General features: G+C 44.1%; 1 protein-coding gene across 3 annotated transcripts in view; it reads left to right on the forward strand.

The window, feature by feature from the left end:
- LOC119393991 (dopamine D2-like receptor) overlaps nucleotides 1-13,645 on the forward strand; it is a 387,243-nt gene that overhangs the window by 169,583 nt on the left and 204,015 nt on the right. Inside the window, exon 3 of one of the 3 annotated variants that reach the window (XM_037661202.2) lies at nucleotides 2,078-2,139. The gene's annotated coding sequence lies outside the window, so the exon portion shown is untranslated. Of the gene's footprint in view, nucleotides 1-2,077; nucleotides 2,140-5,132; nucleotides 5,378-13,324; nucleotides 13,380-13,645 lie in introns of those variants that run through there. The other 2 variants (XM_037661203.2, XM_049415580.1) reach the window with 2 other exon arrangements.

Genomic DNA, 13,645 nt, shown 5'->3' on the forward strand with positions numbered 1-13,645 from the left:
ATTACAGCGCAACATGCGTCCCTGCGGCTTCACATTGCAATCAGGCCCGAAATAAAAGCATTACCGGGATATTTCGCACGGTTGAAATTTGTGCTTGCGGGTACATACCGTCGACGAAAATAGCGCTGGACGAACAGCCAAACGAGAAGAGGACACAACACAGGTGCTAACTTGCAACATAATGTTTATTTTCACAGTCGCTCACTTAATATCCCCTGAGAAAAAGCATAACATTACATATCATGCTCCCAAGCTTTGCAAACACCTCCCTCGTGTTGTCAGTGTCATTATGAATTATAAATAGGACTTTCTCAGAGTGTTCTTCAGCGCTAGTCGGTGCAATATCTAGTCGATATGTAAATGATGTAAGTGCATGACATCACAGGTAAACAATCAACACCCAGTTGGTTCAAAAGTTCGTACAGGAACATTTCAACCGACTAGATACTGATGATTCGTTAATCGTGAAAGGTTCGGATCAAGTCATAGATATTGTGAATACATGCGTCGATGAGCATGTTTATGGTTTTTCAATCAATGTGACGGACCTCTACTATTCCATTCCCCATGATCAGTTGCTTCTCGCGGTTGAAGAGTGCATAGATTTGCATCGATGCGCAAGATTTCAAACCGGGTGTGGCGATCTCGTAAAACGGTTTTTAGAACTTTGATAATTTTACGTGCAGGAGATTTGCATTTTGTCGGATGACAAGCCTTTATTCAAAAGGACGGGATCTGTATCGGGTCATGTGTAGCGTCGATTTTACGCGACATATTTTTAAGTAGAATTGACAGATTGATTAAGCTACATCTCGATAGCTCGAAAGTACAAAAAAAAGGTGTTCCGATATGTTGATGACTATCTTGTTTTGTTAACTGATGTCCCAGTAGCAGACGAGCCATGCGTAGAACAAATTATTTCACTTTTTTCTGAGTTTTTTAAGTCCTGAACCCTCACTCATGAACTGCCAGAGGGCAATGCCATTATATATTTCTAGGTATCGTATTCGCCTTTTATCAAAAGCGCATATGATGGGTATACCAGCCACGTATGAACAAGCCTGTCTTACCATATCAATGCGCTCATTTCAAGCTAGTTAAAAGAGGCATCATCAACCATTGTTTTCGCATTGTTTCTCGAGTAAGCCATACGAACACGAAATCATGAAAAGTTCCCATAATCAATCGGACACAATTTCTAAAGCAGCTTACCCTCTGCACGTTCGGACTTCTGTTGCCGAATTCCTTCTTCGTAAGCTTCGCTACCCAGAAGGGGCACCGCAGCACTGTGTCGAGAAACGGAAGCACCTCGTTGTCATACCCTATCATCACAACATTTCGCACAATCTAAAGAAACTAGTAAGCGTTCCGAAGTCAGGGTAGTTTTTTCGGCTCCAAGAAAGTTGGCTAGCCTTTGTCGCCTTCATTACCGCAACGGAAAACCCACAGGATGTGATAAGAAGCATAAACCCACATTTGTTTCTAGTACAATAGACGTTGTGTATCGCATCCCGCTTTCCTGTGGCAAACAATATATCGGTCAGACGGGCCAATGTCTTAAAGGTAGATTAAGGGAGAATTGTAACAATGTAAAAAATGGGCAGGGTGGATGGTTAGCAATTCATTATATATCATGCGGCTGCGCATCGCCCTTAAACGCATGTACATTTATCAAGCGAATACATGACAGGCTTACAAGAGAGATCAGCACCCCGTCGCTTATCCTTAGTGATAAAAAACTGTCATTTCTTAAAAATTAATTCTTGGGTGCATGATATGTCATGTGATGCTTTTTCTCAGGCAATGTAAGTAAGCGATTGTGTAAATAAACATTATGTTGGAAGTTAGCGCCTTTGTTGTGTGCCCTCTTCTCGTGTCCCAGTTCGTCCAGCTCTACTTTCGTCGACGGGATATTTGTTCTGACTCCGACCTGGGAATGTTACTGGCGATGTACTTCTCTTCACGAAAGTAGTTTTCTCGCATGCGTCTATGAAATTGCGCGGTATTTATATAATCTGTTTAATCTTATTGTCCTTTTCTTTATGTACTTCTCATCTCTAATCTCTTTTCTTTACAGGTTTTCCTGCAGTGAAATGCATGAGCGAATACTGGAACAAATGGCTTTACCAACGCATTCGGGTAAGAAATGGCCATTTCCGTGAAGAGGCATTTTTTCGGCTGACATATAAATGCACAGATGCATTCTGCCTTTGTCCAAGAAACTATGGTGAAACCGAATTTATTGTGTGAAGTTGCAAGAACCTTCAATAGTATACCGGGTCAAAAAGCCATGGGGACCCTGTAAGGTCCTTACGTTACAGTCGTACAATGTGAGCAAATAGATACAAATTTAATTAAATAAACATTGTAATTGAAAAAAATAATACTGAGAGAGTTTGCAGCACACATTCACGGGTATAATGGTGCTATCCAAATTCTACAGAGCGACCCACAATCAGCATATATATAGCTTACAAGATACATAAGCAAAAATAATTAAGATGGGTGTCTGCAGGAATAGCGATGTTGTGTAAGAACATGTAAAAAATACCTAATAGCGTGCCTTATGCCATCAAACTACATGGTCACAATGTGATCACGGCTTGGCGGTTTACGCGCCGCTATTTTTGTAATTTAGACTGTTGAACAAACAAAGGTGATCAGTACATCCGCATATGAAGAAAAAAAAAGCCCTCTGTGGTCTTCTAAGCGTGATTCGAGATACGCTTGCTTCAGACAAATCGATCCATTGTTCTGGCATTTTCATGACGCTACACTAGCTCACTCCGCATTGTATGACCTCACCCGAGCGTGTAAGCTAGAAGCGTCGTTCAGAGGTGTTTGTAATTATGGTTGATACGCACAGCTATAGAGATGCGGCGTTTTCTGTAGCAAAAAAATTAAAAAGACGCAATGGGCGGTGAACTGCAATTTTTTTTGTAAAATAATTAGCGTGACATATGTGTTTTTTTTCGGTTAGTGATATTTAGTTGTAATGCATCGAACGATCGACTTTTTGTTGCGTCATAAAATTGACTACTTAAAAAGTGGTAGTCAGTTTCTTTTGACTGTTTCTTTATAACATGAAAGTAAACTCTATTGTGAATATAATACATGCACATGGTACGAAGAATAACTCGCATTATTTGGTTAATTATGTGAGCACATTAGGTTTGCGCTTATCTGCCAATTGCAAATGCCGGTATTTGTTATCGTTGCTGCTTCATTCAGAACAGAATGATATTTTCTCGTCCTGACGTAGAGCCGTAAGAAGAACACGTTTTAACAGCCTATAGAGCGGAATGCGTTGTCAACATTTCTATTCTTAGCTACGGTAATGAACTCCGTTTCCAATTAACCTTAAAAGCACATTATGATTTGTTGTAAATAATTGTTGTATGTATGTATGTATGTATGTATGTATGTATGTATGTATGTATGTATGTATGTATGTATGTATGTATGTATGTATGTATGTATGTATGTATGTATGTATGTATGTATGTATGTATGTATGTATGTATGTATGTATGTATGTATGTATGTATGTATGTATGAGGACAACATTCTAAAATGGTTACTGCCATCATCGGTCTGTAGTCAAGGTGAGCCAGAGTGACTGCGAGTGATTGTCTCATCCCATTGTAGCAAGGACAGTCGCAGAAGATGTGCTGTAATGTCTCCTCGCCACCAGAGTTGTCACAGAGAGGGTTGTGAGCCACAAAAGGAAAACGACTTCGTGAATGCAACTCTTAGCCGTAGACGGCAAAGGAGAGTGACCTTTTTTCGGTGGAGTAAGAATGTATTTTTTTTTAAGGCGAACAACCGGCCAAGAGACCCAACGAACACGGGAAGGGTTAGCTGTGGGACTATTGAACTTCGTCTCGGACGTAGTCTTTTCCTGCGTGCTTTGTCTTTTTTGCTATAAAGTCATGTACAAACAGGCTCAGTTTTCGACACTAAAGGATTTTCTTCAAATTTTGACTGCTGGTCGTATTCCTTGCGGCAAACACTCTGGAGAGAGAGAGTAAAGTTACAGAAAGCAGCCTTTCTTCTACGTTGTACCTTTTACGTCCGTCGTCCATGAGGCCTTATTACGTTTGTCATCTCCAATTCACCTCGGCCGCCTGATGTGCAAGATAAACCTACACGTTACTGAACTACGCTCGTCATTTTTATTTTTTTACTTTTTTTTAAAGGGACTTCTCTTTCAACAAGCAAGTTTTCTAAAGCGCTCGATGAATTGATTGGTTGTCTTTGGTTGCTTCTTTCCAAAGCATCTCTTATTAGAGCCAGTCCCAACCTTTCTAAAGTGGTATCGTAACTGCTTGCCTCTGCCCAGTGTATCTGCGCACCAATAGGTCAGCGGTTTCTTGTCTCCAAAAAAGATCGTGTTTTTCTTCCTTTCCGCGTGTTTGTGTGTTTGAGCAAGTGGAGGTCACACAGTGGTCAAACCACCTTCCCACAAGCACCTCAACCAATAATGACCAGTAGCAAAGGTTAAAAGCAGCAGCTGTTATTGAAAAGTGGTACTGATCGAACTGTAATAAACGAAAAACAGACTTGTCCGATCCCAGAGTGCTCGCAACTCGTGGTTGCAAGGGCAATTTCCTCTTCGTCCATTGAAAGTTATTTTTTCTCCGAAAGAGTTTCATCACCTGTTTCTGTCCATGACGTTGGTTTCTCTTCGGTTTACCTCCGCTGAAAGGTTGCTTTCACAGCTGTTATGTTATTGTGCCTGTGGAAGGGAGAGAAGGCGTCAGCAATCAGTTTTATTTCTGCTGCCTGTTTTTTTTTTCTTTCCTCGCACGCCATAGATTGTCACAAGGCTATCTCGCACTGACGTAGTACGCGGCCGCGTAGTCCATTTGTCGTTCCGCGCCATTTTTTTAGGCATTTTTGCTTCTTCAAGGGTGACGACAGTGTTGCTGATTTCGGTGCCTTCACCTTGAAGGGCTGACGCAGCGAGGCAGAGATCGGAACAATGACGCCCGCGCAGTTCACAATGTTCGCGCGCCCCATGCATTGTGTTCAGCATAAAATATAACGGCAGAAGCGCCTGTCCAGAAATTAAGAAAAATATATATATCGCCTCGCCACGCCGCGCTAGTTTCGCATCGCGCAGCTCATTGTACGTGTGTTGCAGGGAACGAAAGATGTAGTTTCGTGCCCGGACCTCTGTTCGTGCTTGCGAATCGCCTCTCCGTACAGCAATCCGCCGTGGCATCATTCGGTGGAGCAATTTGTTCGACTGAATAGCTCCATAGCACGTCGGCTATTTTACATTTCGATGGTTTGAACACCGCAGTCATTTACGTTGGGTGACGCTGTAAATTTGGAGTCATCATTATCCAAGTCGTTTGGCAAACGCCCCGCGGTAAGTGTCGTATTTTGTCTCTTCAACGTAAGCATGATGTTACTGATCGTAGAAAACGTGAGATCATGGCGAAATTTCGGAGTCCTGTATACAACTCAACCATTTTTAAAAATTAAATTTTCTTGGCTGCAGAAACGGAAATAAAGCACAATATTAGGCGTTTCCTTTGGGTCAAATAATTGCAGTTCTGTTATAAATAACAAATTCAATATATTATTAATTGTTGGGGTTTAACGTCCAAAAACGACGATATGATTATGAGGGACGCCATGTGGCAGTTCATATATTGTTGTACGGAAGCGTCATAACGAGTGCTAACGCAATAGAAATACCGTTGCAGACATATTGTCCTTCATTAAAAATGAGCAACAAAAAAGTTGTATTTTACTGAGACTCTTCAGTTCTGAACAACGGCGCAACATCTCACCACCAATTATAAACGATGCAGAAATTTGACGCCTAAAACCATTTGTGGCGTTTCTTTTTTCTAAAAGAGCCAAATCCAGAAGCCGAAAGTGGGCTAAATTTCAAGGAAGCGTAAAACACGCCTAAGTACCGTTCACCTTAAGAAACAATTGTAATCAATATGGGGCGATTCTTCATGGTAACGGGAGCTAAAAAACCCATCTTGGAATCAAAAACGAGCCAAATCCTACATCCGTTTGAATCAAACTGAGCCAGGTCCCTTAAAACCAGCGCTGTGTCAACAATCGGAACAGAAACAATCAGCGTGGCCGCATCCAATCCGTTTCATTTGTGTCCTGTAGTTGCTTTCCTATCGTGCTTTCATTCCCCAATTAGATTTGCTTGGGCCGAGTTGGTACATACTGAAGGACATGATGCTGTAGGGCAAGACCCGAATATAATGAGTACGAGGCCGACTTTCCTGCTTATTTCTGCCTTTTAGTGTTTCTTTTTTGTTGGTATATTTCGTATAGAAGACAAATGAACTGAAGAATTGGGCACCGGTCTATTCCTTGAAGAAGAAGTGATCCCAGACCGCGCTAGGAGGTTTGGGATAAGAAGAGCTAAGAAGAAGAAGAAGAAGAAGAACTGAAACATTTCTGAAGGCCTTCAATGGATGTCAAAAACGAGAAAACGCTGCCGAAAGTCCAGAATGGTACGCCTTTTACCTGGAAGGACCACTCGCTCTACAAATTTAGTCATGGCCATTACGCCCGTGCAAGAAAGGATGGCACCGACGGAAGCACAAGGATGGTGTTAATTTTGTCGCATAATATTGCTATATCGTTCGTCCGCTGCGATTTCGACTTCTTTTACGAACTAATTCAAGCCCGAATGAAATGTTCCAAGCTATAATAGCCAAATCTAAATTTTAGTCCTTAATACCGAGGAAAGTGAGCTATATAGATTTTAGCGGAAATGTTGATTTAAGGTATTTTGGTGACATGAGCACAATGAAAAAAAAACTGTTAGAGCAGGCCCGGCCATATTGTCAGTTGCAGAAAACTGCGTCTTTCTCAGTTTCATTTAAAGTGGACTTGGCTCTTTTAGAAAGAAAAAGCGCCACATTTCTTAAAGCTGCATTGTCGGTTTGCCATTTTACTTTATGTAATGCTGTGAAAAACACGTTTATGGAAAACTGCTGTCAGTGAGGCTACCGAATGTGCGTATTTTGTGCAGGGAGAGCATAGTGTTGTGTTTTCCGGAGCAGCAAAGGGCGTTACACAATAAGGAGACTTACAGGGACGTGTTCATTGTCGCATAAGTTGGGATATCTTCCTGGAAATGACCATTACTTCTTGGTGTTCAAAATCGGCCTTAGTGGAAACACCAGTCTCTACGTGCACTTTCTAATATCTATCTATCTATCTATCTATCTATCTATCTATCTATCTATCTATCTATCTATCTATCTATCTATCTATCTATCTATCTATCTATCTATCTATCTATCTATCTATCTATCTATCTATCTATCTATCTATCTATCTATCTATCTATCTATCTATCTATCTATCTATCTATCTATCTATCTATCTATCTATCTATCTATCGTTACATCTGCTGTATAACCTTTCAGTGCACCGGAATTCTCGATTTAGAACTTTCGCTGTTCACTTCACAACACGTAATCGCAATGACTCCTCACTTAATGAAAGATCTGCGAAGAGCGTGTCTTTTTTTTCTTCTTTTTTTTCGATGCCCCATTCTGATGGCTTCCAACTAACCACAACATGTCATATTTTCGTCCGGTGGAAGCGAAAGGTCAAGAAAAAATTGAACGCGATAGCGATATCCTGCCCCTAGTGCGCACTTCGAACACTACGAGTATTTAACAGAATGCGCGCACTAATGTGTGTGCCTTATGTAATGGGTAGCATGCTTTAAACCAGGAGCAATTATGCGCGAGAAACGTTTTCGAAGTTGCGATGCACTCACTACGTGGTCTTAAGGGATTACGCGCAGTAATGTGTGTGCCTTTTGTAATCGGTAGCTGTCTTTAAACCACCAAGTCATTATGATATTGACATGGTGTGACGCCCGATGGTAATGTACGCTTGTACCACGCAATATTACTGCGATATTACATCTCGTACTCTGACACCTGTATACAGGACGCGTATTTTTGGGAAGCATGAAAGTTACTTTCAGTGCAGCTCGAAGCAGAGGCGAGGCTGTGTGGTAGAACACCTGCTTGCCAGGCATACCGCCCGGGTTCGATTCTCACTCGGACCCAATATTTTCATTATTTATTTTATTTGCAGCTTTTTCGATTTTTCGGACACGGACAAAATGATGATTTTTCGCTCACAACCAACCGCGCCTACACCGACGCCGACGGCGGAATTTCTGCGATACGAGCTCTTTAACGCTATCGCATTAAAAATTCGTGAACCCTCTATGCCGTGTTCTCTTCCATACGCGCCACGAACTCACACAAGCAGATCTCCAGTGCGCTTAGCGTGTCAAGAATAAATTATGCATCTCGTTTTCTGGAACACATCAGAGAGAAGGCGTCCGATCGCCCGCGTTCAATCAATTTGTTTTGTTTAGTCGCTCTGTTGGACTGGCAGGGTTTGAGTTCATAATTAGAAGGGGGCAAAGAATTTTTGGGCCTCCCGCGCGCGTGACGTGCATATGTCGCTCCACGCATCTCATTATCCTTCGAGCACATACAAATACTCTTTTAGGCGCATGCCGACAAAGCAGTCGTCCACTCGCCTCTTCAAAGTTTAATACGATTATCGACAGTCGGATAGGCCGCCGAGACTTCGCGAACAACGCGAGGTGCATTCGGTCGGTGCGTTCGTTTGGACATCGTTAATTATGAGGCCGAAGCGGCTGCTCCGCGATAGGACGCTCTCTGCGAAGCCCTTCCAGCCGTCATCAACTGAAGCGCCTGCCGCCGAATTCCGGGATGGCGGCATGCAGGCTTCGGAGATCAACTCACCCGTGGAGGGAGTAAGCCCGCGCCATAGACTTGCGCAGTTTGGTTGGACTCTACGTACCCCGTATGCCCGCCGCCAGCATTGTTTCGAGGAAGACCTAAAGCAAGCACTCCCGAGTAAGCAGCGGGTAAGAGGGGATATATGCGGGTTTCGAAACTCCCAGAGGAGTTCTTCCGTCCTCAGAATCGGCCCTTCGTACCGGACATTCTCGGGTCGCCTTTTCACCGAGTCGATTTGTGGTCAGAGTGACTTGCGCGGTCCAAAGAGGATATCACGGGTACTACAGTGCCGAAATAGAGCAGGAGCGCTGGATGTATTACCGAGTATAAAGATATCTCAAGTGTCTCTTGTATAGGTACTTCTATCTGTGATCGCTCAGATGGAGCCAGGTTGCTGAAAGAGAAGACTTATTTGACTAAAGGTGCGGTTGAAACTGGCGCTATTCCTCCATTATGTATTGCATGTTTCAACTATAAATATAGCCGAAAATGCACAATGTTATCACCAAGCACGGTGACGTTAACTCTGAAGCGATTCGGGATTTGTCAAAGCGCATTCGCATGTGTCACGAGTTAGGCTAATTGTCCACAGTATGATGCATTTCGCCTCTGGAAGACGTCGTTTCGGTTTTTCACCGTTTCGCTGTATCCGTTCGCCTCAAGATGGCGCGACACGTTGTCCTTTACTTCGGCACGTTTGCTAGACATAGTGGCAGGATTCCGGCTGCGTCGGCGGCTAATCACTTGACGCAATGCGTTCGCCGAAACGCCATTTCCTGAGCTGGCAGGTAGTGTGATCTCGCTATACCAAATCAATTGTAAGCGCAAGTATTAAAAATCCAGCGGAGGATTTACGACACCACGTGATCTCGCTAGCCAATCATCTACAATCGCGCGCTTAGAGCTTCACTGACTTTTTGCCCGGTGTGGAAGTGGCTGATTTTGAGTGCAGAACGCTTTAGGGGCCTGGCCTGTCGCATACTGTCGTATGCTGTCATCGTATGCTATCGTACTTAAACAGACCACAGGCAATCACCCTGCGAATGCTACAGACAGAGATATATCCATCTCCGTTTATTTACTCAAAATTCAATACCCGGGCTGTCCGCGCTGTGCCGTCTTCAGCACATGCTCTGGCACTGTCACGGCTTGCATCAGGGCTCAGGTTCTCCCTCTACGGAGGAAGACTGGCTCGGGCTCCTCACCAGCTCCGCCAAGAAAGAGCAGCTCAGGGCTCGCCAGAGAGCCCGCAAAGTCGCCGAGAGTCTCAACCTCCCGGCTCCATCGTGGATGCGGTCAGCACATGGTACGCCCTGCCGGGGGCACTCATCGTCTTCTCAGGGCCTAAAAAAAGTTCCTTTCTGTCTGTCTGTCGTAGCTTGGCGCAACGCAGGTAAAATCACGAATAGCATAGCCATCTGCAGCATATTGAGCGCGCGCTAGCGCCAAGAAGTCTTCCTCTTGTTCTTCGAGCGCCTTGATGATGATAAGTGTGGAGCACTCTAGAGGTTCGAGCTGTCGTATGCTGTCGTATACCGTCGTCGCTTGGCTTAACGCAGGCAAAACCACGTATAAAACTAGAAAAAAAAAAACAGGAAGCAAGCGAGAAATAGAAAGGGAGAGAAAGAAATGAAAAAAAAAAAGAATAAGGAGAAAACTAGAAATAAAGAGAAAGTAAGAGAAAGAAACACATAAAAAAACTGGAAAGAGATCAAGAAAGAAAGACAGGAGGAAAGAAATAGAAAACCGAAGAGAAACAAATAGGGCTGCCCAGCTCCGCACTTCCTTCAGGCTTGGCACCCTTAGTGTGAAGATGCCTTAATTTTTCTTTCTCGTTTCTATAAAACTCGAGGACATGGAAAGCTGTGAACACAGAATTTGCATTCTACCCATTAGTCGTCGTCTTGCATTTCTTTCCACGCGCTTCGGTTATTAAAATACGATCACTTACGATTTATCAGGCCTCAACACCTTCACTCATTATACAAAAGCGAAAAAGACGGACTGTTTTCCCATTCCAGGAAGAATAGCAGCACGGCGCGTGCAGCAGATGAGCAGCGTGACGCGTCTTTCTCTTGCGTGGATAACGTGTGCTAAGACAAAGGTTTCGTGCATAAGCACGGACGCTTTAAGCGCGCCGAGATTCAGGATGCGAGTGAGGAGGAAGCGCATGGCGAGAAAGAACAAACAACACGGCCTTCTTCGCAAACAGCGTCCGCATCCTTCATTTTGGCGCGCTTGTTCTCGTGGTACCTCCTGTAACGATTCGAATAAGTACGTTTATTGATCGGGCGTCACATGCGGCGGTGCCGTGCTTGCTATCCCCTATGGCAGATTAAGCTTGTCTCGTTCTGCGTTCGGCTGGGTGATTGTGTGGTAGTGCGTCCGTGCGCTTATGCAATGAACCGTGATTTAACGGAAACAACGCCTCATGACCAGCATTTTATGTTTCGGCAGTTATGTTGTTGTCGACCCACCATCACAGTTTTGCAGGCGGTGGCGCTAGTTTGTTGCGCTAGAGGTCGCGGGTTCAATTCCTGCCCCCTTGAGGGGCTACCCTTGTCAAATAAATGCAAAAAACGCTCGTGCAGCCGGCATTTGTTGCTTGGTAAAAAACACGGAGGTGGTTAAAAGTCATTCGAAGGAACTACTACAACGTACGTCATTATCATATTAACGCGATAGCGTTAAGAAGCCTTTAAAGCACTCAGAGTTCAAAGACAAGAGAGTGGTTTCATTTTCGCCTTCACTACCCTCACTGCAGGGGCCATCTCCTCATTTTCACTTACTTCTTCTTAAAACACGTGGACAGTGTCCGCATTAAGCGTTGAGCCTATCGGGATTTCGCGATTTTCGGCTACAAGCTGTAATCTCCGCTTGAGCAGTCGAAAACGCACAAAACTAAATGCAATTGGTTGATCGCGCACGATAGCCACGCGATACGAAACAGAACGGGCGTGCGATTGCTTGGCAAAGCAGAATAGGAGACAATTCTCATCTGATATCCCTCGTATGTGGACCAATCGGGAGCTTATTTCCTCACGACGTCACGTGGACAGACTGCTGGCGTCATGAATTGTGCCGAAAAGACAGGAAACGCCAGGAGAGAATAACGAGCTCGTTCTTTGTATTTTCAGAGGTTGTTTAGGTGCCCTTCAAACAGCCCGTGTCGCAGAAAATCCCGCATCGGCGCATGCATGGTTACAAAGTTTTGACTTCCTACGTGTTTAAGCGTCTGCTGTTTCACGTACACGAGCTAGGCAACAAACGTTCGCTGTAATCTATCATCTACCACCGATGTCATCCTCTTCCACGTTTACGTTGCGTGTGGAGAAAAATGCGTAATTAATTTTCGCCCATACGCTTTGCAGACAAGTTAGCCGCTGGCGTTCTTGGTTGCAGACGTCCAGATGGCGAAGATATCATTTTTTGCTTGTTTCCCACATCGCGAGTTCTACCCGTTTCAATTATTTTTTTTTTCTCTGAAATAATACGTTTCACAATAAGTACACGGCAACGACGCGACGGCGAAGCAGTGGCGATTTGCGGGCATTGTGTCGGTGTGGCAGGGCCGGTCGTCTTAGACCATCTGGCGCCGCACAATGGGCCTTGCGGCGTGATTAATACGCCTGCATTCAGGTGCAACGGTAAGCGTCGGCCGCGAGTCGCTGCTTTCCTTCGCTGCCCTTGACGGCGCTTCTTCGAAAGCCATCGGCTACTTTCGAAACTCGACTGAGATCGCTCAGTGCGCGCGCACAGAGCGCGCGCGCGAGATAATCGACGACGGTCCGTGACTGTGTTGTACATTCATGTTTACTGCAGCAATGATTGTGAGGGTCGAAAAAATGAATAGAGGGGCGAAAGCGAGTGTCCTGAAGCACTAAAAGCGGATAGAGAAAACTATTACCATTTAACGAATTTAAGCAATAGTAATAGTAGTTGTAGTCGCTGTAATAATAATAATAATATAATAATAATAATAATAATAATAATAATAATAATAATAATAATAATATAATAATAATAATAATAATAATAATAATAATTTGGAGGACGCTAGAGCTACGCCTTCAACAATAGAACACGATAGCGTAATCGGAGACGTGCGCATCGCCTTTCGGTGCATGCCTCAACCGCGCCGTAAGAAAACGAACCACTGTGTGCGTAACATCGGTCGTTTCAAGCTATCCTTGAATGCCTGCTGCAAGTGCAGTTGTTAAGTGCCCACTACGCCATAATTCTTCCTTCTGCGAATCAAAGGGCCCACTACTCGTCCGTAAGGCAAGACGCGAACCTACGCAGCTGTTCAGTTTGTTGACGGTTTTGCAGCTGATGATGATTAGATATGTCTGAGCGCTTTGTAATGGATGGGCCTTTGACACCCGCTCGTTGTACAATTCACGTGTTTTGACGCCTGGCGCAGGTCTACGCTTATGCCACGCAATATTACATGCGTTAAGGAGACTCCTTCCACTACATCACGTTCATATAGTGTTTCTTTTTTCCGAAGCAGTTTCAAGCAATAGCGCGGCTCTGTGACAGAACACCTGCTTGCCACGCAGACGGGCTGGGGCCGATTCTCACTCGAACGTGAGATTTTTATTATTTTATTTGCATCTTTCTCGAGTTTCTGTCACGGACAAGATTATGACTTTTCGCTCACAACCAACGACGCTGACGCCGACATTTCTGCGAAAAGAGTTCTTTAATGCTATCGCGTTAATAATGATCATAGTGATAATAATAATTTTTGGCTAGCCGCTTGGCAACTGGACAATGAAGAAGATTTGGTGCGTGCGACTGGCTTAGGCAAGCATAGTTTATACGGTGTTTTGGCAGATTGTAAATCACCTTTA

The sequence above is a fragment of the Rhipicephalus sanguineus genome, chromosome 5, assembly GCF_013339695.2.
Source record: "Rhipicephalus sanguineus isolate Rsan-2018 chromosome 5, BIME_Rsan_1.4, whole genome shotgun sequence".
Taxonomy (NCBI): domain Eukaryota; kingdom Metazoa; phylum Arthropoda; class Arachnida; order Ixodida; family Ixodidae; genus Rhipicephalus; species Rhipicephalus sanguineus.